General features: G+C 51.8%; 2 long non-coding RNA genes across 2 annotated transcripts; both read right to left on the reverse strand.

Annotated features, from left to right (window-relative positions):
- Nucleotides 1–8,985: 8,985 nt before the first annotated feature.
- On the reverse strand, nucleotides 8,986–9,827 carry LOC135307341 (uncharacterized). The gene is made up of 3 exons (XR_010368045.1): nucleotides 9,802–9,827; nucleotides 9,408–9,706; nucleotides 8,986–9,092 (listed from the first exon to the last, which is right to left on the reverse strand). It is a non-coding gene; the product is annotated as an uncharacterized LOC135307341 (long non-coding RNA).
- A 12,656-nt stretch (nucleotides 9,828–22,483) lies between these two features.
- On the reverse strand, nucleotides 22,484–25,381 carry LOC135307342 (uncharacterized). The gene is made up of 3 exons (XR_010368046.1): nucleotides 25,310–25,381; nucleotides 23,806–24,716; nucleotides 22,484–23,107 (listed from the first exon to the last, which is right to left on the reverse strand). It is a non-coding gene; the product is annotated as an uncharacterized LOC135307342 (long non-coding RNA).
- Between the last annotated feature and the right edge of the window lie 1,483 nt (nucleotides 25,382–26,864).

Genomic DNA, 26,864 nt, shown 5'->3' on the forward strand with positions numbered 1-26,864 from the left:
ACAAAGCCTCAAGCTCTTCTAGAGGCTTTCCCTGGTGCAAGTTCATGAGGTCCCTCTCTGCTCAACTCTCGAGCCTGTCCAGCTCTCACGGAAGAGCAGCACAGCCTTGTGGAGCATCAGCCCCTGCTCCCGGTTCTGTCCCATCAGCAAACGTGCTGAGGGAGCCCTCCGTCCCTTCTGCCAGATCACTGGGGAATAAGGCCAACAAGGCTGGCCCCAGCACGGCCCCCTGAGCTCACAGCTACCTGAGTTTGCAGCTCCACTGTGCACTTCTCTACCCCACTGTCCCTGAGCTGCCTCAGGAGCGCCACAAGGGAGGCAGGGACAAAGGCTTGCTGAAGTCCCGGCTGACAAGGGCCACCGCTCTGCCCTCACAAACCCAGCCAGTCACTGCAGCAGCAGAGGTGGCTATCACATTGGGCAAGCATGGTTTCCATTTCCTGTTATCCCACAGGCCTAGAGATGACATCCAAGAGGAGCTGTTCTCGTCACCTTTCTGAAAATGGAGCTGAGGCTGATGGGCCTGCAGTTTCCTGGCTGCGTCTTGGTGTCCTTTTGGAAGACTGCAGTGATGTTGCCTTTCCTTCACTGCTCACGCCTGTCTCCGGGGGTATCACCTTCCCTGATCTGCTGGCAGAGCGCCCTGCGCCAGAGGCAGGAGCAGAGATTTCCCTTGGCCCCAAAAGGGAAGGCCGTGCTCAGGCCGTGTGTCAGTGCGACCTGACAACGGCAGGAGAAGGTAGGGCAGGGACGTGGCTGCCCAGGGACCACAGGGGCCCCACACCTCGGGGCTCTGGGCCTGTGCTGCAGGCTCACCTGCCTCTCCTTTCCCAGAATCAGCGGAGGAACGTCCAGAGGAGAACTGCGGTGTTCCTCGACGTGACTGACGGGAGGAGAAGGCAGACAGGAGCAGGGCTCACGCAGGGTGGAGGAGGGAGTAGTGCCCTCATGGCTCAGGGCCTGTTCTGCCAACTCCTCACACACTCTGCTTTCTCCAGCAGAGAGAGAGAGGACCAACACCTGGAGCAGACCTTAGCATTCCTGGACAGCGACTCACAGCTGACAGCTGCCATGTCTGACAGGAAGCAGGAGGGCCCTGGTGCCAGGGAGCCAGGTGATGGCAAAGCAGCCAAGGCACAGCCTGGCCCAGGGGCTCTTGTGGCAGGCTGTGTGCGGCCCAGAGCAGAGGCAGGGGGAGGCAGGAGCTGCTCAGCCATGCCGGGGCTGGGAGCCTCCCTCCTCCCCGTGTGGGGCCCAGCTGGGCCAGGGGGCAGCTCCTGGGACAGCCATGCCCGCAATGGCCCCTGCTCTGCAAGGCCTCCAGCCCTGCCCCTCAGGCAGGCAGACAGGCAGGCAGGGACAGAGCAGCCCTCGGGGCCGAGGCTGCTGCAGGCTAAGAGCCCCGCAGAGGTGCTCATGCCAGCTGCCACTGGCTCTGTCCCCTGCAGCATGCATGCTGTGTCGCCGTGAGGAGGCTGAGCCATGTGCTTCCCCAGGCCCTGGCAACTGCTCCTGTGCCGCTCCGGCCCTGCCCAGGGCACCCACGGGCGCTGCTTGGGCCTCACACCTGCCAGAACCAGCTGGGGCTGTGTCAGCTCTGCTGCTCTGGGCTCGGCTCTGGGGCAAAGCACCCGCCTGTCCCTGGGCTGGGGGCAGTGCCCAGGCTGGCCTTGGCAGAGCCTGTCTGCCCCTGGAGGGCTGGGGGCACCGCTGTGCTCTGGCCCGGCCCAGGCCTGGGCCACCCTTGACATTCCTGCTTGCCCTTACAGCCACCAGGCCTGAGCCCGAGCTCAATGGCCCCAGCCTGGCCAGTCACAACTGGAGCCTCCCTGATGTCCCCAGGACTCGAGAGCCTCAGCCCTGTTATGAATAGAAAGCTAGCTATTTTTTTTAAGGTTGCCGAGTTAAAAATAAATCAGACCAATTGTTGTAAGTGAGTTTCACTGCCAAAGAAAAGTTCTTCAAGTACCTCTTAATGTCTGGTGATTAACCATTGTTCCCCCTGATGCTGGCCGCTTGCCAGGGAGGGACACGGAACAGACCCTCCAAGTACCAGGAAAATAGCAGTGACATCAGAGCCAGTATGCACATGAGAAATGCATTGCGCCCCGAATTTTTACAGTTTTTACAAGATAAACCTGTAAAATTACGAGACAACAAGTGATCTAAGTGACGTCTAAGGATGGGAGCATAGTCCCGTACCCGCTTGGATCCTTTTTGCTTCTCACCCTAACCTGAAAAATGTTGATTAAAGAGACGCCCCGGAGTGTTAGCCAAAAAAGGGAGGAATCTGCTACTCTCCCGTGAGGACGGAATCCCCAGCTCTGCCTGCAGACCAGCGGACAAAGCTGCATCACCCTCCTTCTCTGTGACACGCGCTGGAGCAGCGGCAGCGTGGGCGCGACCCATCGATTTCTCCCCACCTGAGCTGATTCTTCTTAATAAAGGCATTAAAAAGGAGAAAGATCTCCTGCCCATTTATTTCAAGCCCCAGGTACAAAACACTGCCTAACAGGGACTGTCAACTCGTTCTCTTGTTGGACGCTTGAAAGGATTTTGAAAGTCCCATTGCTTGGCAGCTCCTTCAAGGAATAAACGTGACCCACTTCTAATCAGTAAAAGGTTTATTGGTTTGCTTGCACTTTCTATTTGGTATCCTTATGCTTCCTTCGGCGTTCCAGAATATCATGAAAATCTAACAAAGTCTTCGGAGAAGTTTCCTATTCCACTACTTGGAGAAGTCTCTAAATTCACTCTATCTCTTAAATACATTCCTTACAGATAGTTAAGGTGCTGCTCCTGAAACATACAGAGTTGTAGTGGTTTACCTGACTGGAAAACACAACAGGGCGTTATACACAGCGGTAGACTAAAAAGCTTTTGTTTCCAGGTCAATAAAAAGTTTCAAGCTCTTCCTGAGGTCCCAAATTAATTTGGAATGCGCATTCATACCTGCATTCCCTCCCCATGCTCAGCTTTCGCCTAGAGCTACCAGGGAACAGAAGTTCCATACTCACCTCAAGCAATAATCTAAGTCTGTCTTCCTAACCCTCTTTCTCTTCACTGAGCTCTAGTAATCTACAAAATAACTTTAGGTCCTGTGCACAAAACAAACAACCAATTAATAGGGTTAAACACTTCTGACTGTGCTGCTGCTTCTCACAATCATGAGCAGGGCAGTAAGAAAGTCAGAAATCAATTCTCCTCATCCTTCCTGTTCTCCTGCCCCCCACCACACCTTGGCTCCAACAGAAATGTTCCCGGCTGCAGCCTGGTGTACTAAGAAAAATGAAAGGCAGCAGCAGTTCTCCTCAACATGCTGCAATCTAAATTGCAGGGAAATCACAGCCGTTCCCTTAGAAGCTCAGCACCAGGACCCTGCATCCTCCCCCAGCACTGAGGCCTGCTGAGGACTGAGCTCTCCGTTTCAACACACCCTGTAAATCAGACAGGCGGGGAGATTGCAGGCCGGTAACTGCATGGACACAGCAGTACCTTGCATCAGAGTTATCTAATCAGTCTCAAGAAAGGCACAGCCTTTGAGCCTGTCTTAAGACTACATATTCTACAAAATATAACAAGCAATTGTTCTGGAGGCCTGTGCAGTTTTGGGGGACTGTGTATGTTCCCTTTTGCTGTTGTTTGCTTTGTTTCTAAACACCAAATTCACTGGATTCAGAAGAGAAAGCCCCAGATTCATGAGGACGAAGAACCACAGGCACATACAAGCCAAACTCAACATTCCTGATGGTAACACCCGAAAGAAAGGCAGGAAAAAGTTCAAGATGCTACACATACCTGAAGGGATCCAAACTGTCTAGGTAACCTGTCAAGTGACTAAGTTTTTGATAAGCTCTAAAAGTCCAGATTCCTATTAGCCAAATATCTGAAAGAAAAGAAAGCCAGAAATCTGCTGGACCTCTATTTTACCAGGACTTGCTCACGGGATTCTACCACTATTTTGGCCACAAGTAAGGGTGGCAAATTTTGCTAGAAAACATTCATAACTAGTGCAGGAAAGGTTCAGAAGGGAAAGAAATACAAAAGGGGGAGGAGAAATTCTGTCCTACCTCTTAGGCGTTCATCATCGTCGGAGAAGAAGAAAACTCTAGCACTTTCAGTGCGTGGTAAAGAGAGAAACCTAGACAATTACAAAGGGATTTTAGCATCCTAAATTGTACTATCAAATTCCATGCGCATGACTTGAAACTGTAGTGCTTCAGAGAAACTGTATACATTGAAAAACTTTATTCCCTAGTACCCAAATAGAGCTTTTGATTTTACAAAACCCACTTTGAAAGAGGAAACTGACTGTGTCTTTGGCTTTTGGCCAAACTCCGTTTGGAGTTGGTCAAACCCAAATGACCTGGTAAATTTCTTGTGCTCTACTTCCCTTTTTCCACATTCAACCTGACAGCAAATGGGCTGCTGGAAGTTTTGACTCTGTGCAGCACAAATGGTTTTCCAAGATGGCTTTCAGGGGCGTGCAATGTCAGTTTCCCACTTGCTGAGTGCTGCTGTTAATATTGACACAGCATCCAGCTACTACCGCCAAGGAGACAACAAAGAGCAATGGAACTTGCATTTCTCGGTCCTTTTCAATTTCTGACAGCTCGGGTTCATCATCACCCTCTGAACTGCAGTCTTGGACACGTCAATCCTCTTGCCACGTGACTTGTACCGGTTTTGTTGTTCCAAGTACGTAAGGCTCTGCGATAACAGCAGCAATAGAGAAAAAAAGCCAAAACCAGATTATTCCTCTGCTGGGCCGGAAAAATTCCTCCTTGCAAGTGAAATACACTGGAAAAGACAGATTTCGGAAGGACAGAATCGTCTCCTGCCAGATTTTCTGAGCTGTATCTGTGCTTCAGGATTTTCCCCTTAGTTCTAGGCATCCCTTATATATTTTTAAACATTTATCATTTCATTCAGAAGACACTGAATACCTTCTGAATTCAGTACAAATGTGGGGGGCTTCTTGCTTTGTGCTGTTGCATTGGGTTTTTTAGGATTTTGGATAACTTCACAACATTTCTTTTCTCTCCTACACGACTAGGACTCGATCTAATGTTGTTTCATCTTCATTTCATACAGCTTCATTTTATCTAAGATTGGGACACCCCAATGATCATGTGGTATTCAGTTTCCTTCTTCTAAAGGTCCAAGAATAGAATTCAGTAACAAACAGAATGCTCATGGACCTTGGGGTCTGCTCCAGGATTATGCTTTTCCCTCTACATTAACACACATTTCCTTTAAAATCTTGTCAGGTTCTAGGAAACTTGATATGACTGGTATGTTACCTTTTTCCCTCTTTGAGGAATTCAGGGCATGACAACAAGCTTTTCCACCACTCTGCAAAGTACCCAATGCCTTCTCAAAGCATGCCTTCCTGAATTCCTGAAACACAAGCATCAGGTACCTCTCATGAATCTGCCTCAGCCTTGGCAAGCTGAAATGAAGATCAAAATGCTGCTGCCTAATTCCTGACTTCTGCTGCAGAAAATCCCCTGGATCCTGACCTTCTTTACACCCTATTGCTCTGCAGTGCCTGCCAGAAGCTCTTTCTTAGCAATGGCACTGTTCGAAGGGTTCTGCTCTTACCTTCTTTGATACCCAACTGCTCTGTGTCTCCAAAGAAGGAAAACTTGAAAGCACTCCACTCCTGAGCTGCGTCCTTCTCAGGCAAAGGTCCCAAATGGTCACCTGGGCCAGAGTCCTGTGCGTCCTCTTTGTCCCAGGGTATTTCCACACTCTTTTCTGCTTTGTTCTTTGAAGGTCCAATCAAGTCTTTCAAGTCAGCAGCAACATTGGAATTGTTTTCTTCAGACACTTGAGACAGTGTTTCGCTCTCTTCTTTCTTCTTCCTTTTGGCTTTCCTGAAAGGAGATTGCTCAAGGATAGCAACACAGCACACGTCCTTTCCAAAGACAGCTTCCTCAGGAGCCACCTTGCTCTGAACGTCTCCCTAACCGGATCCAAGCCCATTAAGGAGTGGTTCATTTTCAAGGCTAAGCAGTGGGGAAACATCTGAGGTTGGAGTCTAAAGGCAGGAACAAGAGTCCTTTTCAATTAGCCACATCCTTAAGGGACTTGTCACTGAATAGACGGTTACACAGAAATCAAGGTATTTAGCACAGACCTCTTTCCTGCCGGTAGAAATGTCAAGAGCTAACAGGGTTTTCTCACAGACCTGCAAATCTCAGGGGCCCTGTGCTGACCGTTCTCACCTTCACTTCCGGCAGCGAACCCATGGACTAGAAAGAAAAGATGGCGCTACGTGCTGCTGTCGGAGGTGCCACTTGAGGCCCGACGTCGCTGGCGGGAGCGGCTGCTCCTGCGGGACATCCCCGACCATGTCCCCCTGCGCCTTGGACTCTCAGCACTCGCTGCTGTCCTCCTGCTGCTGTCCTGGCCACTCCTGGACTGCACAGGTGGATCCGAGGCCCGGCGCTGCAGGCGAGACCGGCTGCGTCTGGGGGACGTCTCTGACCATGTCTCCCCCGGCCTGGGCCTCTCAGCCCTCGGCCCTGTCCTGCTGCTGCTGCTGTCACGCCGACTCCTGGACCGGACACGTGGACTCTGGGCCCGACCCTGCTGCCGGGAGCGGCTGTGCCTGGGGGATGTCTGTGGAGGTGTCTCCCTTTGCCTGGGCCCCTCAGCCCTCGGCTCTGTCCTGCTGCTGCTGCTGTCACGCCGACTCCTGGACCGGACATGTGGACTCTGGGCCCAACCTTGCTGCCGGGAGCGGCTGTGTCTGGGGGATGTCCGTGGAGGTGTCTCCCTTTGCCAGGGCCTCTCAGCCCTTGATGTTGTCCTGCTGCTCCTGTCACAGCGACTCCTCGATCGGACGGACTGATTTGGGTCCGGACCTTGCAGGCCAGAGCTGTTTCGCCTGCGGTCAGGCCCAGCACGTCTGGAATGGAGCCCGTCCTCAGGGTCTGGGGAGCTGCTGTATGTTGGCCTTGATCTGCTGGGGCTGCTGGTGTCCAGCAAGGAAGATGGCAGTGACTGCTGTGATGCTGGCTGTTGCTGGCTGTTTTGGCTGCTGGTCTCTGGAGATGGAGACGGGGGAGCCAGCCCCGATGGCACCGGCGTGCCGGAGCTGGGCCTGATGTCCTGGGATTCTGAGGAGCCATGAGCAGATTCCTGTCCTGACTGTCTGGCCAGGCTGGGGCCACTGAGCTCTGGCTCATCCCTGGAGGCTGTAAGGGCAAGCAGGAATGTCAAAGGCCCCCCAGGCCCAAGGCAGGCCAGGCCAGAGCAGTACCTCCATGCCTTCAGGAGCAGACGGGCTCTGACAAGGCCAGCCTGGGCACTGCCCCCAGCCCAGGGACACCGGGGGCTTTGACTCATACACGTTCCAAGACCAGCACAGCTGTCACACTCCCATCTGTATGTCTTGTTTCTCAGTCCAGAGCAGCGCCTGTGGGTGCCCTCAGCAGCACAGGAGGAGCACAGGAGCAGTTGCCAGGGCCTGGGGAGGCAAAGAGACTTATGGCACTGAGGACAAAGTGTCCCAGCACGTGGTTGTCTGGCCAAGCTCATGCAAGTTCTTGCCTCTTTCAGCCCTTGCCGAGATATGGTTTCCCTGCAGAGCCCCGGGTGCAGCTTCCCAACTTACCCCTCTTGTTCTGCCTCCTCCCTGCCTCCAGGGTAAAGGCATTCCCTGGCATTGCACGTGCTGTGCCTCTCTCCAAGATAAGCAAAGGCGTCGTTGTCCTCCCATGTTGGCTGTCTGATGCAGAAAGGAAAACCTGATGAGTTTCTGCTGGCCTCCCCTCATGGAGCTCCAGGGTGTCCCTGCTTTTCCTCCAGCGCTTTTCCAATTTGTGCGTGAAGCTGAAGCCCAGAGTCATGGGACAGGGCAGGGCCAGGACTGCTGGGGCAGGGCCTGGCACAACACAGCACGTGCACCCTCCTGTCTTGTGATCCAGGCAGAAGGACACCAACCTGAAGGGGATTCGGATCCCCATGATCATCATTTCAACAGAGAAGTCCTCCATGTTTCTGCACAGGGGACAGCAGAAGTATAAAAGACCAGCGCACATGGCCTGTCCCTGCAGGGCAAACACATGCAGTGTGAGCCAGGCCCTGGTGCTGCTGAGCACCTGCTGCGCCCCAGGGCCGAGGGGAGGGATCCGACCTGGATGCAGTCCCTGTGGAACCAGGCTCTTTTGCACTTTGGGCACACCATGGTATTGAAGGTCTTTCTATCCTCCACAGGCTCCAGGCAGATGGGGCAATCGGTGCCCGGCTCTGGAGTCGCCCGCACCTCCTGCACTGGACGGTGCTGGGGACAGTAAGAGCTGGGAGAAAAATGGATGAGCACAGTGAGAAGTGCTGGATCCCTGGCCAGTGGTGGCCAGAAGCGGAGAGGAGGTACCTGTATGGAGTGATGTACTGATTGACACAGCCGCCCTCCTTGGCACAGGGCAGGTGGAACCATCTCTCGCAGTCCTCCTGGCAGCACATGATGGTTGCCCCGCTCTGGCCACAGACGCAGCAGCGCTGGAAAGAGCCAAGCAGCCCCATCAGCAGCAGCCTCGGGGCCTCCCCTGGCAGCCCCGCGGCTCCGGGCAGGGCGCAGGATGCAGCCACTGCTGGGTCCCAGCCCACAGAGCCGCCTGGGGGAGGAGGGAGGAGGCTCCTGTGCCAGAGCCTCTGTGCCAGAGCTGCTGGGAGCCAGACTTTGTCCCAGAGCCAGCTGTTGGGCCGGTCTTGCTTTGCTGCAGCCTGGGCTAAGCTCTGGCAAACCTCGCCTGGCACAAATCTCCCTGCTCTTGTCAGGCTCTCACCTTCTGTGCCGCCCGCCACACTGCAATTTGGATATCTCGAGGCAGAAAGCCCATAAGTCCAAGACGTTTTTTCCCTCGGCGAAAAAGCAGAGTGGCGAAAAACTGCAGCAAAGGGGAGGAGCTGATGAGGAGACAGTGGCAGGAACTGCCCATTGCAATGGTGGAGGGAGCACCCACAGCCACGCACCATGCAAAAGACGTGGGCAAAGAGCCCACACTTCTTCACTTTGTCACCGCAGGTGTCTGGGTCAGCCTCCACACGGCGACACAGCAGGCATGCTGCAGGGGACAGAGCTAAAGGCATCGGGCATGAGCACCTCTCCGGGGCTCTTAGCCTGCAGCAGCATCGGCCCCAAGGGCTGCTCTGCCCCTGCCTGCCTGCCTGCCTGAGGGGCAGGGCTGGAGGCCTTGCAGAGCAGGGGCCATTGCGGGCACGGCTGTCCCAGGAGCTGCCCCCTGGCCCAGCTGGGACCCACACGGGGAGGAGGGAGGCTTCCAGCCCCGGCATGGCTGAGCAGCTCCTGCCTCCCCCTGCCTCTGCTCTGGGCCCCACACTGCCTGCCACAAGAGCCCCTGGGCCAGGCTGTGCCAGGCCTGCTTTGCCCTCACCTGGCTGCCTGGCACCAGGGCCCTCCTGCATCCAGTTGACCATGGCACGTGTCAGCAGTAACCCCATGGCAGCTGTCAGCTGTAGTCGCTGTCCAGGAATGCCAAGGTCTGCTCCAGATGTTTGTTGTCTCTCGCTGTGGGCAAATGAAGAGTGTGGGGGAGTTGGCAGAACAGGCCCAGAGGCACGAGGGCACTACTCCCTGCTCAGCCCTGCGTGAGCCCTGCTCCTGTCCGCCTTCTCCTCCCGTCGGTCGCGTCCAGGAACAACCCAGTCTCCTCTGGATGTTCCTCCGCTGATTCTGGGAAAGGAGAGGCAGGTGAGCCTGCAGCACAGGCCCAGAGTCTCGAGGTGTGGGGCCCCTGTGGTTCCTGGGCAGCCACGTCCCTGCCCTACCTTCTCCTGCCGTTGTCAGGTCGCACTGACACACCGCCTGAGCCCAGCCTTCCCTTTTGGGGCCGTGCTCGCACGGGTCACAATGGCCACTCTGACATCAGCATTGTGCACACATAATTGGGGCAGCCATGGCCTCAGGTCCCTGGCAACCACTTGTGGCAGCTCCCTTGGGAACCGAGGCTCTGAGATGGCTCCGAGCCTTTGGTCAGCATGGAACCAGGGCAGGTACTGCTGCAGCAAGTGCAGGGTCAAATGCCAGGCCCTGGGGCAGCCATCGAGGGTGGGACTGTAGGCAGGAAGCTGCTGTTCAGGCACTGCAACTGCAGGGCTCTGGCCCTGGCCATGGGAAATGTCTGCTCCTGCCCCTGGCAGTCGGTTGCCCAGAGAGCCGGTGCAGAGTCTCCTGCACTGCAGAGATTCAAACCCTCCTCTAGGTGATCCAACTTTTTCCTGCACCTGTCTGGAGAAGACTAAGATGAACATGATTTGATGCTGCTGCGGATCACCACTGGGAACAGGAGCTAAACCTGGAGACCACCACAGCTGCCTCCACACCTCACTTATCCTCTCATCCATCAATTAACAACTTTGACATTGCTTATAAATGGAAAAGTTAGCATTAAGCTTCTTTAGAAGCATCATCATTTATACTGGCTCAGTTGAAACACAGAAAACTCCATGAGAATTTTCAGTGTACATCTGACAGGAGAGCTTGCAACAGTCCTCGACTCAGAAGTCAAATGCAGGAGCATGCTTTTCCCCCAGGAAAGGAACTCTCCCAGTTTGGTCCATGCTTTCCTACTAGCAAAAATATTTTTAAAAAATCAAGAAGAGAAGCACAAACAATTCTTGTCGATTTTTCTCATTCATGTCTCTGCAAACATGCTCCTGGAAATCCAGGTCCATGACTTCTAGAACAATCAGGGGCATCCCGGGGAAACAGGGCAAGGGCTGACAAGCAAGGACACCCTGCACCTGCCTGATGCTGGGGCAGCAGGAGTTCATGCACTTTCCTGTCTCCATGGGAGAGCCACCTTGGGCGGAAGGCGATGCCTTCACTGATCTAGGAGGGAGGCAGAGCCGGTGCAATGCCAGGGAATGCCTTTAGCCAGTGAAAGAGATGCTCCAAAGTTTCCCTCATTTTGCCTCACGACCGTCGCCAGAACAGAGACCGGGACCACTGAAGACCCTGACTGGAGGTCTGGCCTGGCTGAGGTGGATGCTTGCCAAGGGATTGTTTGCAGCTGGGTCTGCACTGCAGCCATGGTTTCCTGCTTCCAGCAGGGCCTGCCAAGGAGCGACTCGCCCCCTATGCTTGTGCCTGCTTGGCAGCAATGGCCCATGAATTTCCCCACCTGTCGGCCAAATGAACTTTCAGGGGTTATTTGGTGGTCCCCCATGGAAAACTTTTCATCTGTTTCACTATCACTGTGACAAAGCGAGATTGAAGCCCCCTCCCAAGGACTGAGACTGACACCTCTATTATCCTGCACGTGGCGGGGGGGGCTGGCCTGGTCAAAGCAAGATGCTTGCCCAGGTGTGGTCGTTGACCCAAGAAAACAACGGCTCTCGCTCACTGCTGAGAACATGGACTGTCTGCACCCGTTCTCAGTACCCGTTCTCCCTCAACAATTTCAATAGTCTTAGGCTTTATTGTGTCTGTTTCTCCTCGACAATTTCAAGATCTCTTTCTCCCCCTTGGCAAAAGACTATAATAGATGCCTGAGTTAACCAGGACTTTGAGATCCTTCCCGACTGGACAAGGCGAATTTCCCATTGACTGCACCACCAGGCTTTTGTCTCTACATTTGGTACCTTTACACCCATTTTCTCTCTCTCTCTTTATCTTTCATCTCTTTTCTTCTCCCTATTGTAGGAGCCGTAATGAGAGATGCGGGACTCCAGGCAGCTCTTCAAAAATGCAGTTTATTACATCCAAGACGTTAGAGCAGTCCAGGGTCGTGGGCGACAGATCCTGTGCCTACAGCTGTCAGCTGCATCTGCAGGCAGGCCTGGAGACCCTTAGTTTAGGTCACAAATGCATTATTTACTTTTCTTTGCTGAGCATCTTAATACAGTAGAACCAATCTATACCTTAACTTTTATCTATAGCCAATCTTAACTACTACAATTACCATATTCATGTTAGTATTCTCCAATGACTAAAGGTTAGTACACTACAGTTTAAGCTAGAAGTTGTTTTCCAGTTTTCTTGCAGTGGAACATTCCGAGACCATTTTTCTACTTGCAACATTTACTGACTTGTTTGCCTGTGCTATCTTTCTGCTTGGTAAAAGCATCTTCTTGTTTGACGTGGGTTTATCCTTTGTTCTAAGTCATAAAAACCCCCTTCCAACTAACACAGACGTGGCCTCCTTGGTTATCCAGTAAGACTGGTTCAGCAATTCTTTTCTTCTGTATCAAAACTTGCTTCCATCTCTATTTCTTCCTCAGCTTCTACATTCAAAAATCTTTCTGCTAAGCATACATATCTGTGAGACTTTCTTGTCAAACTTTCATCCTTCCCAACACCCTATATTGCTTTTGCTGTGGTCATTCAATAAAAGGTGAAATTCTTTTGACCAATACTGAAATCCCCTCCATGTTGTTTTTGCACTCTTAGATCAGCTAATGAACCATCACGATCCCCCGCTCGCTCCAGCAAATCCTGACACCCAAGAGGGAGGGAGGAGGCAGAGGAAGAGGGGTAAGCTGGGAAGCTGCACCCGGGTCTCTGCAGGGAACCCAGCAAGGGCTCCAAGCAGAAGGAGCCAGAAGAGCTTGGCCGGACAATCCTGAGCCATGGACACTTTCTCCTCAGCGCCAGGAACCCGTTGGCCTCTCCAGGCCCTGGGCACTGCTCCGGTGCAGCTCCTGCGAGTTACACACAGACACAGAGCTACCTGCTCTGTCTCAACCCCCTTCAGCACTGGACAGCAGGACACAGTAACATGTTGTCTTCAGTACATGATCTAATTATTAAAAGTCCTGCAGAGAAGCAGCTCACATTCAAAGCATACTGGCAAAAAACCCCAAACGCTGGTGCAAACCTTGAATTCACTCTAGAACCGTGTTCCTGCCTAGAAACACCGGCTAACGTTTTAGGCCAGTAAATTTTCCTGCTAGATTTTTGAAAGCATTTCAAAAGTTTTGTTGTTTGCAACTTCTTCAAGCAACAAACAGGAAACATTTCTGATCTCTAAAAGAAGATTTACTGGTTTGTTTTCACTTTCCTTTTGGAATCCTTACACTTCACCTGGCATTCCAGAAAATCATGAAAATCCAACATAAGAGTAGGGGAAGTTCCTGAATTCACTGTTTGTCGCAAAGCCTTCCTTTGCATACACACGAGGAACTGGTCCTGTACCATAAGGAGAGGTGGTGGTTTCCCTGACTGGACATCACAAGATGACGTTATACACTCCACTGTACTGAAAAACTTCTGTTGCCAGGTAATTACAAAACCTCAAGCTCTTCTAGAGGCTTTCCCTGGTGCAACTTCATGAGCTCCCTCTCTGCTCAACTCTCGAGCCTGTCCAGCTCTCACGGAACAGCAGCACAGCCTTGTGGAGCATCAGCCCCTGCTGATGGGTTCTGTCCCATCAGCAAACGTGCTGAGGGAGCGCTCCGTCCCTTCTGCCAGGTCACTGGGGAATAAGGCCAACAAGGCTGGCCCCAGCACGGCCCCCTGAGCTCACAGCTACCTGAGTTTGCAGCTCCACTGTGCACTTCTCTACCCCACTGTCCCTGAGCTGCCTCAGGAGCGCCACAAGGGAGGCAGGGACAAAGGCTTGCTGAAGTCCCGGCTGACAAGGGCCACCGCTCTGCCCTCACAAACCCAGCCAGTCACTGCAGCAGCAGAGGTGGCTATCAGATTGGTCAAGCACGGTTTCCATTTCCTGTTATCCCACAGGCTTAGAGATGACATCCAAGAGGAGCTGTTCTCATCACCTTTCTGAAAATGGAGCTGAGGCTGATGGGCCTGCAGTTTCCTGGCTCCTTTTTGGTGTCCTTTTGGAAGATTGCAGTGATGACGGCTTTCCTCCACTGCTCGTGCCTGTCTCTGGGGGTATCACCTTCCCTGATCTGCTGGCAGAGCGCCCTGCGCCAGAGGCAGGAACAGAGATTTCCCTTGGCCCCAAAAGGGAAGGCTGGGCTCAGGCGGTGTGTCAGTGCGACCTGACAACGGCAGGAGAAGGTAGGGCAGGGACGTGGCTGCCCAGGGACCACAGGGGCCCCACACCTCGGGGCTCTGGGCCTGTGCTGCAGGCTCACCTGCCTCTCCCTTCCCAGAATCAGCAGGGGAGAATCCAGAGGAGACTGGCTTGTTCCTCGATGTGACTGACAGAAGGAGAAGGCAGACAGGAGCAGGGCTCACATAGGGCTGAGCAGGGAGTAGTGCCCTCATGGCTCAGGGCCTGTTCTGCCAACTCCTCACACACTCTGCTTTCTCCCGCAGAGAGAGAGAGGACAAACACCTGGAGCAGACCGTGGCATTCCTGGACAGCGACTCACAGCTGACAGCTGCCATGTCTGACAGGAAGCAGGAGGGCCCTGGTGCCAGAGTGCCAGGTGATGGTAAAGCATCCCTGGCACAGACTGGCCCAGGGGCTCTTGTGGCAGGCAGTGTGGGGCCCAGAGCAGACGCAGGGGGAGGCAGGAGCTGCTCAGCCATGCCGGGGCTGGGAGCCTCCCTCCTCCCCGTGTGGGGCCCAGCTGGGCCAGGGGGCAGCTCCTGGGACAGCCGTGCCCACAATGGCCCCTGCTCTGCAAGGCCTCCAGCCCTGCCCCTCAGGCAGGCAGGCAGGCAGGGACAGAGCAGCCCTCGGGGCCGAGGCTGCTGCAGGCTAAGAGCCCCGCAGAGGTGCTCATGCCCGCTGCCACTGGCTCTGTCCCCTGCAGCATGCATGCTGTGTCGCCTTGTGGAGGCTGAGCCCTGTGCTTCCCCAGGCCCTGGCAACTGCTCCTGTGCCACTCCAGCCCTGCCCAGGGCACCCACAGGTGCTGCTCGGGCCTCACAGCGGCCAGAACCAGCTGGGGCTGTGACAGCTCTGCTGCTCTGGGCACGGCTCTGGGGCAAAGCACCCGCCTGTCCCTGGCTGGGGGCAGTGCCCAGGCTGGCCTTGGCAGAGCCCGTCCGCCCCTGGAGGGCTGGGGGCACCGCTCTGCTCTGGCCTGGCCCGGGCCTGGGCCACTCTTGACATTCCTGCTGCCCTTAAAGCCACCAGGCCTGAGCCCGATCTCAATGGCCCCAGCCTGGCCAGTCACAACTGGCGCCTCCCTGATGTCCCCAGGACCCATCATTGCTTCTGAGAGCCTCATTTGTCAGAGGAGCCTGTAGAGTTCTTCTAGTGAGAGAAACATGCACTGCCCTCATTGCTGGAAAGACAACATGACATTTAAGGTAGACAAAGAGGGATCCAATATCCTATAGACAGGTAGCCAGAAAGGGGGAATGAGTTGTTTTGGCAAAAAGGAAGGGAACTGTGGCCCTAGAAGAAATCTGAAAAAAACAAAAATAATTTGCTTGGAGTGTCGCAAGTGGAACTCAAGTCCTTCGGCTTGGGAGGTCTCTGAAGAAGATTGGATGAAGGCGTGTAGGAGGTACAGAGTTAAGTTTCCTTGGAGAAAATGTAGAAAGATATTTGGATCAGGAGCAAAGAAATCAAACATGGAAAATGGGGCAAAGAACAAGTATGGAGAACCGTCCCAAGAAAAAGGGAAGCAGAAAACCTTCAGTAGTTATACGCCCAGATAGACCCTGAAGAATAAAATTGGCCCAGTGAGAGTATAACCATGACTCCAAGAATTCCAGTGTAGACCCTGATATGGTTGCTGGACAGTCCTTATTAAAGGTAACTCGTGTCACTACTGCCTGGCTGGATATATGGGAAAAGCTACGTCGGCAAGACAGATGATTGAATGATCTGTTGAAGGAGGCACAGAAAGCGTGTGTACGAAGGGACCAAGAGAAAGCAAAGGCAAAAGCCAAAGTAATGATAACTGCTATTGTTAAGGGGAACCAGCTGATAAAAACCAACTCCTGTAAGGGACATGGACCTCGATCAGGGCAAGGCAAGTGGAACCAGGGGGAAGAGAAAAAGAACAAAGCTCAGTGGAAAAGGGTTCCTAAGGAAAGAAGGGGGCAACCTAATGACCAAGGCCCAATCTCCTTCTATTGCAAAAAAAGTGGGCATTTCAAGTAAAACTGGCAACGAAAACAACTGGATGTGAATGTTTTTAAGGATGTTTAGGAGGGGGGAGAATAGGGGTGTTAGGGGCTCTATATCAAAGTTATCAACAAGAGCCCTTGATAACTTCAAAATTAGGACTCCAGGAAGAAAAATATGAATTTTTAGTAGATGCAGGAGATGAAAGGACATGTGATTGTAAAATTCCAAAAGGATGTGAGAAAAGAGAAAATACACACCAGGGAGTCAGGGTAAAAGGAGAAGGGTTTAAAGTGCCAGTTATAATACAAATAATATTTGAAAGAACAAACAGGATAAGAATGCGGGATGTTTTATTACTGCCAGGGGCAGGATGTAATTTGCTGCAGGGGGATTTGCATACGCAGTTGAGTATCAGAATGCTTCCAAAGGTGCTTTCTATGGCACCACTGGGGCCGCTCGGTAGAGCCGAGCTGGCAGTGCCATCACCTGAGTGGAACCCAGCCATGGCACCGCCGGAGACGGACTGGGGCTGCAGCATCTCTGGAAACTGTGGGAATCCATGGGATTAGAGGATTTTAGGAAAGCTGGAAAAAAGAAAGGCCTCAGAGACAGTAAGTATAGTGAAATGCTTAAGCAGCAGAAAAGAGATATCAGCAGTAGCAAAGACATGAGAAATAGAACAATAAAGTTATGTAGCTTGGCTTTCTAAGTGGCAAAAAGGTGTACTTTAGTAAATATTTAGAAGGTTAAATATGAATAGGGCTCTGTGCTTTGTTTTTTATAAACGAACCATTGTATGAGAGAAAAAGCTGCTATTGTTTTAACCAAAGCTACGTATGCTTCATGTGGTTGGATAGAACGACTGTCAATATGCTTTTGCTTTATGTAATTGGCTGAAACTGGGTCTGAAACTATCTTATAATATGTTGCAACATTAAGTTTCCTTGGCATTCTGTCTGGATAGCGAGCTGCTCGCATCGATCCATTGCCATAGCCATGTAATGAGACTGAAGCTTCTTAAAAAAATAGCTCACGACGCTATTCAGGTGTGGTCCCGTTCCATTCGTGTCTGTATATAACTGCCGGCGTCAGAAACCAGCCATGGAGCGGGACTGGGGCTGTGACACCTCAGGGAAACCTGCCATGGAGCGGGACTGGGGCTGTGACACCTCAGGGAAACCTGCCATGGAGCGGGACTGGGGCTGTGACACCTCAGGGAAACCTGCCATGGAGCGGGACTGGGGCTGTGACACCTCAGGGAAACCTGCCATGGAGCGGGACTGGGGCTGTGACACCTCAGGGAAACCTGCCATGGAGCGGGACTGGGGCTGTGACACCTCAGGGAAACCTGCCATGGAGCGAGGCTGGGGCTGTGACACCTCAGGGAAACCCACTATGGAGACAGACTGGGGCTGTGACACCTCAGGGAAACCCACCATGGCAGCCACCTCCAGGGGCTTTGATGTACTTGTTTCTTGGTTTAATGCCCATCAAAGATCAATCTAGCGTCTTTGCAAATGACCATGACTGTCGTGGATTAGGGCAAATCTGTGAGAAAACCTCCAAAGGGGGTCCCCCCAGAAAGCAAACCTGCACCGCCCCTTCCCCCCACCGGTTCAGGAAGGATCCTCAGAGCGAAGTGGAAAGAACCTGTTTATTTAACAAGCAAAACACTCCTAGCACACAAAATGAACAATACCAGATGACAACACTTTCACCGATCTGAAGAGGATGACAAATTCAGAAAGTCTCTCCTGGGAGTGGTCGCTCTGTTGTTGCTCCCTCCGGCGCTGGGGATAGCTGCTGCAGCCACCAGATGTAAACTCTTGGTGTTTCCCAGGTCCCAGTCCGGAGCAGGTTTGAATGGTTCCAAAAAGGGAAGGGACAAAACAGTCCAGGGAAAAGTCTGGACCGCTTAGCTAAACTAACTAACAGAAGCAAAAAGCAAAAGAAGAGCGGGGGCAAAGCAGGAGCGAAGCAGGAGCAAGAGCAAAGCAAGCAGCAAAAAGCAAACCAAAAAGCAAAAGCCACACTATGTACTGCCCCGTCTCTGTGTCCCGCCAGCCGTGGAGGAGCAGGCTGATAACAAACCAAAACACACCTTGCTCTTCAGAGCCAGTCTTGAAGGCACAGTACATACTACTCCAGCACTAACAGAACACACGATTGGAGATACAAGCATCATAACCTCACCCTAGGACAATGACATATTTAAAAATGGAGTGAGATCTGATTATCAAAGATAACGGCTGTTACCTCTAAACTTACCTTTTCATGATTGCCCAACAACATGTGAAAACAATATAGAACTTTTCTTATGCCTGACCTAAAATATCTACAAGGCAAAATTGATTCTGAAGACAGGAAAAAAAGAAAACAGTGAAAATAGAATGTAATCTATCAATCTTCACAAGGCACAGAGAAGAAAAGAAACATTAGAGGACCCTAGAAAACATAGTTTTTCTTCTTCATCTTCTCAGTATCTGCTAGATGAACGTTTGATGTCTTACTTGTCCCTCTCAAAACAAGGCATGTTACAGATTTATTGTCTCACTGGTGTTTCTTCCCAATCGCTGACTTGCTATTTAAGCTCTGGTTTATTGGAAATACAAAAAAGGCATTCTCCGTGCAAGAGAGTTGCACAAGCCTCTGGATTCGTGACCATTCACCTCTGTCAATGCTCACAGTAATCTCCTAACACACGTGAGATTCCTGTCTTTCTGTGAGGGAAACATTCATCTAAAGTCAAGGAAACAGGGCAGGGAAGATGGAAACCTTCCCTTGAGATGCTTTCAGGAAGGCTGCAAGGACCCTGCCTTGCCTTGGAACAGAGGTGGCTGACTTGCCCCAGGTGCCCCGCCTATTCCAGAAGGACTTTTGTCCACTTCATCACTTGTCTGTCCCTCCAGTTCCAGGGCCTCAAACCTTCTCTGTAAGATATTAAACCTGTAATAGGCTTACAGTTTTCAGAATAAGGCACTGAGCATGGCTCTAACTAGTTGGGTTTTTTTTATCTTTATTCAGGCTTACAATATATTTTGATAAGAAGAAGAAGAAGCAGCAGAGAAGGTGTGAAAAATGTGTATTATATGATTGCCTTTTCGCAAATATTATAACTAATACTATATGTGTTATGTTGGAAAGTTATTTGCATCAATCCTTCTTTTGTAGTGCTATTGTAATCTTTTTTAATAGTGTGGTGAATATAGTTTTAGGCTACAGAAAGTATGTGATGTAAGATATTTTTTCTAAGTAGCTCAAGGAGAAGGTAACAGTAAGAAGACACCAAAAAGCCAAGAGAAGAATTATTGCTTCCTTGTCGGGAAGAACCAGACTTTGAGAGACCAAGACGATTGATTTACAAGATGGGGCGGGGGGGTTTGACAACAACCAGAGAATACTCTTTGTTTGAAAAGAATTTTTGCATCATGTATGAGATATACGAATAGGTAACAGGCTATTACTTTTAAGGGTTAATCCTTTGTTAGCAAAGTGTGTTCTGTGGCAGAGCACAGCACCCAGACATCTGTAATTCTTTGCTGTTTTATTGTCCTTTGTTGTCCTAACTCGAATTGTCCAAATTCTTATTACTCTAATTTTTATGACTATTTTTATAACTATTTTATTGCTATTAAACTTTTAAAATTTTAAAACAAGTGATTGGCGTTTCTCACAGAATGGTTAGGCAGCACACCAGAATCCAGCACAGTCTCACCAGCTTTTTCATCTGGGTTCTTGAAGCACAATGCCCAGCGCTTGCACTGCGCCGTCATTCCATGTCTTCTCCTGACCGGAACCATGCCGTGGCCACGCCCAGGATAATTTGGGTGCCAAAGTCCTGTTGCCTGCAAACATCACACTCTTTCTTACCCAGCTGGTGCTCCTCTCTGCATATTTGCTGAGCTGACTTTACGTAGGACTGTTGACTTATGAGTGCTTTCCTTATCTTGGCAGTTCCAGCAGATGTCCGCATGGCCCCTAAATTCTGCATCTTTTGTGTCCGCTATCAGTGGGCATCCTTCTTCCCAAGTTTTGTCAGCCTCCCTCTGGGACTGAGATCAGTGAAACGTGCCCAGCCCTGAGTCCTAAAGACAATTCTAGCAACAAGTACTTTGCTTTTCTAACAGCGGGCCATCGCTTCGAGCTTGCAGGCTGCTATGTGTGTCACAGGTTAAATGCCTCTTCTTGTTGATCAGGCTTGCTGAAAGTGTGTAAAGGCCAGGCATCACAGACACGCTTTCTTCAGGAAATGGGACCCATGGCACAGCTTGCAGCAGGTCCGCGCCCGCGCCTTCCCGAGCGCCGGCGCCTTCCCGGCGCCATTCCAGGGCTCAGGGCGCTGCCTTGTGGGCGAGAGCCGCCATGACAGCGCGGGCGCCGCGCGGCGGGGCCGGGGGGCGGGCAGGCGCGGGCGGCCGTCAGGGGGGCGGTTCCCGCCCGGAGCCGAGCTCGCGCTGGCCCTCAGCGCATTCCCGCCGCGCTGCTGGAAGCGTGCGGGCGGTGCTCGGGCTCTGGCAGGAGCGTGCGGCTGCTGCGGGGTCCCAGCCGCGCAGACCTGGCTGCTGGCCGGGGCTGAAATGCCAGAGCAGCCGTGCGCCGTGCACCGCCAGAGCCCCCGGCAGGGCCGGGCTGGCAGTGCGGACACCTGAGGGAAGCCCTGCCATGGCACCGCCGGGGCCGCTCGGCAGAGGCCGGGCTGGCAGTGCTGACACCTGAGGGAAGCCCTGCCATGGCACCGCCGGGGCCGCTCGGCAGAGGCCGGGCTGGCAGTGCGGACACCTGAGGGAAGCCCTGCCATGGCACCGCCGGGGCCGCTCGGCAGAGGCCGGGCTGGCAGTGCGGACACCTGAGGGAAGCCCTGCCATGGCACCGCCGGGGCCGCTTCTGCTCGTGGGCCGCCGGCGGGAGCGATGGCTGGGACCTGCCGACAGACCGGCACTGCTTGACCCTCTTCAATACATCGAGACAGTGGCACCACAGATAGAAAAATATTACAAACATCTGATTTCAAACAGCGGAAGGAAACCATAGAAAGTTGAAAGGAAAATTCTTAAAAAGCTGTCAGGTACTCTTTTGTCCATAAAAATAATACGATTTTATATATATATTCAAGAAATATAATAATGGGATTTGGTACAGTTCTTTCTCAAATAGTCCACATAAAGGAAGCTGAATGCTTAGATTCCACGGAAGCCATGAATGGGTAAAATAGTGTTCTGTTTTTCAGTAGTTCTGTAGTAAGTAGTTAGCAAAAGAACTCATCGTTCTACCAGTGGATGCTGGTCCCTGATGTGTCCGTGCTGGTTTCATGGAAAGGCAACTTTTTAATAAAGTGCTATTGGAAAAGAGGTGTTTGCTGAAAGCAACTGGTACAAACGTATTCCTTTTTGTGGGAGAAACCAAAGCAAGCTTAGCAGCCTGCTCCTACTTCTCCACCCATCTGAGAAGAAAATCCAAGCAGCTTAAAACATGAAATGCCTGAGGGATCTGGGCCTGTGCTGCACGCTCACCTGCCTCTCCTTTCCCAGAATCAGCGGAGGAACATCCAGAGGAGACTGGGTTGTTCCTCGACGTGACTGACAGGAGGAGAAGGTGGACAGGAGCAGGGCTCACACAGGCCTGAGCAGGGAATAGTGCCCTCGTGGCTCTGGGCCTGTTCTTCCAGTTCCACCATACTCTGCTTTCTCCCACACACAGAGGGAGGAACAACACCTGGAGCAGACCTTGGCATTCCTGGCAGACAGTTGCCATGTCTGACAGGAAGCAGGATGGCCCTGGTGCCAGAGTGCCAGGTGAGGGCAAAGCAGCCCAGCACAGCCTGGCCCAGGGGCTCTTGTGGCAGGCAGTGTGGGGCCCAGAGCAGAGGCAGGGGGAGGCAGGAGCTGCTCAGCCATGCCGGGGCTGGGAGCCTCCCTCCTCCCCATGTGGGGCCCAGCTGGGCCAGGGGGCAGCTCCTGGGACAGCCGTGCCCGCAATGGCCCCTGCTCTGCAAGGCCTCCAGCCCTGCCCCTCAGGCAGGCAGGCAGGCAGGCAGGGACAGAGCAGCCCTCGGGGCCGATGCTGCTGCAGGCCAAGAGCCCCGCAGAGGTGCTCATGCCCGCTGCCACTGGCTCTGTCCCCTGCAGCATGCATGCTGTGTCGCCGTGTGGAGGCTGAGCCCTGTGCTTCCCCAGGCCCTGGCAACTGCTCCTGTGCCGCTCCGGCCCTGCCCAGGGCACCCACGGGCGCTGCTCGGGCCTCACACTGGCCAGAACCAGCTGGGGCTGTGACAGCTCTGCTGCTCTGGGGCAAAGCACCCGCCTGTCCCTGGGTTGGGGGCAGTGCCCAGGCTGGCCTTGGCAGAGCCCGTCCGCGCCTGGAGGGCTGGGGGCACCGCTCTGCTCTGGCCCGGCCCAGGCCTGGGCCACCCTTGACATTCCTGCTTGCCCTTACAGCCACCAGGCCTGAGCCCGAACTCAATGGCCCCAGCCTGGCCAGTCAGAACTGGAGCCTCTCTGATGTCCCCAGGACTCGAGAGCCTCAGCCCCAGCTCCAAAACACTGCCTAAGAGGGACTGTCAACACGTTCTCTTGTTAGACCATTGAAAGGATTTTGAAAGTCCCATTGCTTGGCAGCCCCTTCAAGGAACAAACGTGACCCGCTTCTAATCAGTAAAAGGTATATTGGTTTGCTTGCACTTTCTATTTGGTATCCTTATGCTTCCTTCGGCGTTCCAGAATATAATGAAAATCTAACAAATTCTTCGGAGAAGTTTCCTATTCCACTACTAGGAGAAGTGTCTAAATTCACTCTATCTCTTAAATACATTCCTTACAGATAGTTAAGGTGGTGCTCCTGAAACATACAGAGTTGTAGTGGTTTACCTGACTGGAAAACACAACAGGGTGTTGTACACAGCGGTAGACTACAAAGCTTTTGTTTCCTAGTCAATAAAAAGTTTCAAGCTCTTCTTGAGGTCCCAAATTAATTTGGCATGCACATTCATACCTGCATTCCCTCCCCATGCTCAGCTTTCGCCTAGAGCTACCAGGGAACAGACGTTCCATACTCACCTCAAGCAATAATCTAAGTCTGTCTTCCTAACCCTCTTTCTCTTCACTGAGCTCTAGTAATCTACAAAATAACGTTGGCTCCTGTGCACAAAACAAACAACCAATTAATAGGGTTAAACACTTCTGACAGTGCTGCTGCTTCTAACAATCATGAACAGCACAGTAAGAAAGTCAGAAATCGATTCCCCGCATCCCTCTTGTTCTCCTGCCCCCCACCACACCTTGGCTCCAACAGAAATGCTCCCTGCTGCAGCCTGGTGTACTAAGAACAATGAAAGGCAGCAGCAGTTCTCCTCAACATGCTGCAATCTAAATTGCAGAGAAATAGCAGCCGTTCCCTTAGAAGCTCAGCACCAGGACCCTGCATCCTCCCCAGCATTGAGGCCTGCTGAGGACTGAGCTCTCCGTTTCAACACACCCTGTAAATCAGACAGGCGGGGAGATTGCAGGCCGGTAACTGCATGAACACAGCAGTACCTTGCGTCAGAGTTATCTAATCAGTCTTAAGAAAGGCACATCCTTTGAGCCTGTCTTAAGAATATATGTTCTACAAAATATAACAAGCAATTGTTCTGGAGGCCTGTGCAGTTTTGGGGACTGTGTACATTCCCTTTTGTTGTTGTTTGCTTTGTTTCTAAATACCAAATTCACTGGATTCAGAAGAGAAAGGCCCTGATTCATGAGGACAAAGAACCACAGGCACATACAAGCCAAACTCAACATTCCTGATGGTAACACCCGAAAGAAAGGCAGGAAAAAGTTCAAGATGCTACACGTACCTGAAAGGATTCAAACTGTCTAGGTAACCTGTCAAGTGACTAAGTTTTCGACAAGCTCTAAAAGTCCAGATTCCTATTAGCCAAATATCTGAAAGAAAAGAAAGCCAGAAATTTGCTTGACCTCTATTTTACCAGGAATTGCTCACAGAATTCTACCACTATTTTGACTACAACTAAGGGTGGCAAATTTTGCTAGAAAATATTCATAACTAGTCCAGGAAAGGTTCAGAAGGGAAAGAAGTACAAAAGGGGGAGGAGAAATTTTGTCCTACCTCTTAGGCGCTCATTATCGTCGGAGAAGAAGAAAACTCTAGTACTTTCTGTGCGTGGATAAGAAAGAAACCTAGACAAGTACAAAGGGATTTTTGCGTCCTAAATTGTACTATCAAATTCCATGCGCATGACATGAAACTGTAGTGCTTCAGAGAAATTGTATACATTGAAAAACTTTATTCCCTAGTACCCAAATAGAGCTTTTGATTTTACAAAACCCACTTTGAAAGAGGAAACTGACTGTGTCTTTGGCTTTTGGCCAAACTCCGTTTGGAGTTGGTCAAACCCAAATGACCTGGTAAATTTCTTGTGCTCTACTTCTCTTTTCCACATTCAACCTGACAGCAAATGGGCTGCTGGGAGTTTTGACTCTGTGCAGCACAAATGGTTTTCCAAGATGGCTTTCAGGGGCGTGCAATGTCAGTTTCCCACTTGCTGAGTGCTGCTGTTAATATTGACACAGCATCCAGCTACTACCGCCAAGGAGACAACAAAGAGCAATGGAACTTGCATTTCTCGGTCCTTTTCAATTTCTGACAGCTCGGGCTCATCATCACCCTCAGAACTGCAGTCTTGGACACGTCGATCCTCTTGCCACGTGACTTGTACCGGTTTTGTTGTTCCAAGTACGTAAGGCTCTGCGATAACAGCAGCAATAGAGAAAAAAAGCGAAAACCAGATTATTCCTCTGCTGGGCAGGAAGAATTCCTCTTTGCAAATGAAATACACTGGAAAAGACAAATTTCGGAAGGACAGAATCGTCTCCTGCCAGATTTTCTGAGCTGTATCTGTGCTTCAGGATTTTCCCCTTAGTTCTAGGCATCCCTTATGTGTTTTTAAACATTTATCATTTCATTCAGAAGACACTGAATACCTTCTGAATTCAGTACAAGTGTGGGGGGCTTCTTGCTTTGTGCTGTTGCATTGTGTTTTTTAGGATTTTGGGTAAGTTCACAACATTTCTTTTCTCTCCTACACGACTGGGAATCGATCTAATGTTGTTTCATCTTCATTTCATACAGCCTCATTTTATCTAAGATTGGGACACACCAATGACATTGTGCCATTTAGTTTCCTTTTTCTAAAGGTCCAAGAATAGAATTCAGTAATAAACAGAATGTTCATGGACCTTGGTGTCAGCTCCAGGATTGTGCTCCTCCCTCTACATTAACACACATTTCCTGTAAAATCTTGTTGGGTTCTATGAAACTTGATATGACTGGTATGTTACCATTTTCCCTCTTTGAGGAATTCAGGGCATGACAACAAGCTTTTCCACCACTCTGCAAAGTACCCAATGCCTTCTCAAAGCAAGCCTTCCCGAATTCCTGAAACACAAGCATCAGGTACCTCTCATGAATCTGCCTCAGCCTTGGCAAGCTGTAATGAAGATCAAAATGCTGCTGCCTAATTCCTGACTTCTGCTGCAGAAAATCCCCTGGATCCTGACCTTCTTTACACCCTATTGCTCTGCAGTGCCTGCCAGAAGCTCTTTCTTAGCAATGGCACTGTTCGAAGGGTTCTGCTCTTACCTTCTTTGATGCCCAACTGCTCTGTGTCTCCAAAGAAGGAAAACTTGAAAGCACTCCACTCCTGAGCTGCGTCCTTCTCAGGCAAAGGTCCCAAATGGTCACCTGGGCCAGAGTCCTGTGCGTCCTCTTTGTCCCAGGGTATTTCCACAGTCTTTTCTGCTTTGTTCTTTGAAGGTCCAATCAAGTCTTTCAAATCAGCAGCAACATTGGAATTGTTTTCTTCAGACACTTGAGACAGTGTCTCACTCTCTTCTTTCTTCTTCCTTTTGGCTTTCCTGAAAGGAGATTGCTCAAGGATAGCAACACAGCACACGTCCTCTCCAAAGACAGCTTCCCCAAGAGCCACCTTGCTCTGAATGTCTCCCTAACCGGATCCAAGCCCATTAAGGAGTGGTTCACTTTCAAGGCTAAGCAGTGGGTAAACATCTGAGGTTGGAGTCTAAAGGCAGGAACAAGAGTCCTTTTCAATTAGCCACATCCTTAAGGGACTTGTCACTGAATAGACGGTTACACAGAAATCAAGGTATTTAGCACAGACCTCTTTCTTGCCGGTAGAAATGTCAAGAGCTAACAGGGTTTTCTCACAGACCTGCAAATCTCAGGGGCCCTGTGCTGACCGTTCTCACCTTCACTTCCGGCAGCAAACCCATGGACTAGAAAGAAAAGATGGCGCCATGTGCTGCTGTTGGAGGTGCCACTTGAGGCCCGACGTCGCTGGTGGGAGCGGCTGCTCCTGCGGGACGTCCCCGACGGTGTCCCCCTGTGCCTTGGACTCTCAGCATGCGCTGCTGTCCTCCTGCTGCTGTCCTGGCCACTCCTGGACTGCACAGGTGGATGCGAGGCCCGGCGCTGCAGGCGGGACCGGCTGCGTCTGGGGGACGTCTCTGACCATGTCTCCCTCTGCCTGGGCCTCTCAGCCCTCGGCCATGTCCTGCTGCTGCTGCTGTCATGCCTGGACCGGACACATGGACTCTGGGTCCATGTTTGCTGGTGGGAGCAGCTGCATCTGGGGGATGTCCTTGGAGGTGTCTCCCTTTTCCTGGGTCTCTCAGGCCTCGCTCCTGTCCTGCTGTTGCTGTCACACCTGGACCGGGCAGGTGGACTCTGGGCCCCACCTTGCTGCCGGGAGCGGCTGTGTCTGGGGGATGTCCGTGGAGGTGTCTCCCTTTGCCGCGGCCTCTCAGCCCTTGATGTTGTCCTGCTGCTCCTGTTACAGCGACTCCTCGTTCGGACAGGTTGATTTGGGTCCTGACC

This window comes from Passer domesticus, chromosome 9 (genome assembly GCF_036417665.1).
Source record: "Passer domesticus isolate bPasDom1 chromosome 9, bPasDom1.hap1, whole genome shotgun sequence".
Taxonomy (NCBI): Eukaryota; Metazoa; Chordata; class Aves; order Passeriformes; family Passeridae; genus Passer; species Passer domesticus.